The following is a 3,563-nucleotide window of genomic DNA, read 5'->3' as shown; positions in this document are numbered from 1 at the left end:
TTCCCACAACTATTCTCCATAAATTCTTCTTTCATACCCAATTCTGTTATAGGATCTTATTACTATTGGGCTTGGTTGGTTACTATTTGGAGGGCATTAATTTTTGCATGGTTTGATTGTAGATTATAAGTATATGAAACATAGTAACATTTGAGAAATGTTTTGATAAGATGTTGTGATAGACATTCTATAGCATATTTATTGGCTATGGAATAACTATAAGACTAGTATTATGAGGTAATAATCGGTACACTTACCTCATCTATGGTGAGCCCATTTAAGTACTTTTCTATGTGCTCCTTGGTTATTGTACTAGTTTGATCACCATATATTTTAGTATCCAACTTACTTGATGGAGGGAATTCTTGCATCTAAATTAGAATATCTTTATTGAAATACCTAGCTAGCTAGGAGCTAGGGAATATCAAAGCTAGTTATTAACAAAAACTCTCAAAAGAAAAATAGGAGCTAGGAGCTAGGGAAAGGAACAAATTAAACATTTGAACCTTTTATCGAACTTTCCAATTAATTAGAAACCACATATTTATATTATATACCCATAAATACTAGTGAGAATGTTCTCTTTTAGTTACACAGTAAAAGGAAAATAATTTCCTCTCACTTTATCTTTATCCTTATATATAATTAGTTGATCTTAACTTTTCTTTGGTGTAAGTGACTAATGGGAGAGTTGCTGCTGCATGGGGCCATTGCCCAGAAAATCCTAAAGAGCCTTGCTGGAATTGAGGTGCGTTTGTTTTTGAGTTGCAGGTTCAAACTCTGTCTGTTGTCCATTTCTTTGTGATTATGAGGGTCTCAATTAGTAGTGCATAATGACTTGTATTCAATGCTCACGATTTCATTATCCTCTTGCTTGGTCTGTTTATGTTTTTCAAATTTCGTGCTTTTATAGGCTAAAGAGAACACCCCAGGTTCTAGCATCTAGACATATAGGAACATTAAAAGTTACTACTTTTGAAGTATTTGACATTTGACACTAGAAATATCTGTTTAATTTTCAAACTTGATAGTACTGATCTCCTTAATTGATACAACATTCTTAGAGCTCCAAAAACTGGAAGCCTTGGTGTCTTCACCAACAATTTAACAGACACAATTGTTATTTACTTAGCTTCTTATTTTGCTGTATTAACAGTCATTTCTTGATTTTTATATTGTTCAGCAGGTCAAATGTTCATTTGCATCTGTTCTTACTCTATATATATATATATATAGTAGCACAAGATTGTAGCATTATAAGCCTGGAAAGATCATGCCAATTGGGACTTGTTTAATGTTATTGTAAATTTATGTTTATATGCAATCTCATAGTTAAGGTTTTTTGTTGTTTTTAAGCCTGCCTTTGCAATAGAATATCAGAGTGTATTCTTTTTGGATAAAGTTTAGATAAAAAAATTTTGCAAAACAAGATTGCAGCTCTCTGTATAAAATCAGCCTCTCTTTTTGACGTTCTTCTTGTGGGTCTTTATGATAATTTGCTTAGCCACTGGATCGGAACAAGAATTTCTGGATTTGGGGGGGCTGAATGTGGGTGATGATTACAAATAAGCATGTTTGTATGCTTATTTGTTCTCATATGTATTTATGCATTTTGTTGTTAATAGTTAAAAATATATACTATAACTGTAATTTCTTTCCATATTCATTCAATTGTGTGTATAAGTGCAGATTATTTATCAAACTTGACAAATAAGTTAGAACTCTATAGACTCATACCAAATTATTCATATTTTAGAGACAACATTATCCTTCTCTTACTTAAACTGATATGTACTTCAGATTTATTAATACGTTTATGGGCTCTTTTTTACATTTCTCTATTTTTTAAGTGTATATTTTTTGGTTTAAACTCACACAGGCAAAAGCAACAACACAATGCTGAGAAATGGAGAATTTTGTGAACAGCATTTTGTTGGAGACCTTTAGATGAAATAACCTGTTTCTTTTCATCTTTTTTATTAAGCTTAAGAGCTAGTTAAAGTTTTTGAGGATAGAAATTATGGTGTGTAATATGGACTTAAGATTGTTGTGCTGAAAATTTTTTTCTGGGTGAAGAACCTGATTATGATCAAGTTAGTATTGCCATACAGCCATCTTAGAACTTTTATACCATACTTTCTGTGGTTGTTTTATGCTAATTAAATTTCATTAGCATGTTGATCATTTACACAATTGTGCAGGTAGACTGGTTAAACAAAAATATCTCTGATATGTGGCCTTGCCTTCATAAGGTAATATTCATTCTCATAACCTTTTTGGCTTTCTGTTAGAGTCTGGAACCAAGTGATTTTCGATGTCTAGGCGCTTTTGCAGTATGATTAGAATCACAGCACAACCTATATTTGCAGAGTACATGCGTTGCTTTATGATCTAAGCTTGATGTATTTACTACACTGTTTTGGGTTCAACAGTGTAGAAGATACACTGATTTGAAATGAAATCAAGTTATCAGTCATCAACATAGCTAATTTTAATATAAATATGTACAGCCATATCTAGTTGAATGTGAGTACTGCATGTAATTGCTTGTACATCAATTAGTTTCAGATGCATATATATATACTGTTTGTAAATCACAACTAAAATATATAGAACAGTTGTGAAGTTTCTTACACAAATCTTTACAGTCTATTTATTTACAAGCAGCTTTGCTAAAATTGCTATGGGTATTATGAAGAGTGTTTTGCTTAAATGACTGTAAGATATGACTGTTTTTAGCATACTTTAGGTTTATTTTGGCATTTGGCAATGATGAAGGAATATTAAAGTTAGTTTTCAAATTTGAATATGACATTATGTTTAAATAGAATGTTTGCTCTATGAAAATAATCGGTTTATGTAACGGCTCTCTTCATTCATTGACAGATTGAAGTTGGAGAGATTGAAAGGCTAAAAAATGATTTAGTTTGAATCCTCCCCCACATGATTCAGACATGTTGAAGCTATTCTATCCAAGCCACAATGCCCAGGTGCACATTGTTATGGATGACATGAATTAATTTTACTCCATAGAGGAGCAGGACAGTTGAACAAAATTGAATAAATGTGGATATTTTCAATTAATGTTTAGAAGCAAGAAATGGCAGTGGGATTTATTTAGTAGTTTGTAAGTTGTAGGAAGAAATTGGTCCACCCCAATGTATATAGCCCATAACTACATTAATGTGAATTTCCCACTGGATTTAGATGAATGAATGTGTTTGATTTATTATATTTAATGAAAAATAATAGATTTATAATGAAAGTGCCTAGAATTTATATTTATGTTTCCTATTTCTAAATTGGGTGTTGGATGTTCTATAAGTGTTATATATAGCAACTTAGAATAGAATTGGTCATAAGTGTATGTGTGATCGTTTCATGTAGGATCATTAAACTTGTGGTGATGCCAATGAATGATGAATTAACAACAATTATAGGATCTAAATTAAGTGAAGTTTAAGGTATTAAAAAAAAGTTAATTGATTATTTCAGGCTACGTAATAAATTGATTAAATAATTATTTAGTGACTGACATGAACAGGATAAATAAAAATTATATT

General features: G+C 31.0%; 1 long non-coding RNA gene across 1 annotated transcript; it reads left to right on the top strand.

Annotated features, from left to right (window-relative positions):
• The first annotated feature begins 642 nt into the window (after positions 1–642).
• Positions 643–3,203, top strand: LOC122312944. The gene is made up of 3 exons (XR_006243242.1): positions 643–748; positions 2,202–2,252; positions 2,887–3,203. It is a non-coding gene; the product is annotated as an uncharacterized LOC122312944 (long non-coding RNA).
• The last annotated feature ends 360 nt before the right edge of the window (positions 3,204–3,563 follow it).

This window comes from Carya illinoinensis, chromosome 6 (genome assembly GCF_018687715.1).
Source record: "Carya illinoinensis cultivar Pawnee chromosome 6, C.illinoinensisPawnee_v1, whole genome shotgun sequence".
NCBI lineage: Eukaryota > Viridiplantae > Streptophyta > Magnoliopsida > Fagales > Juglandaceae > Carya > Carya illinoinensis.
Note: the sequence above shows the minus strand (reverse complement) of the source record. Positions and strands in the feature narration are given on the sequence as shown.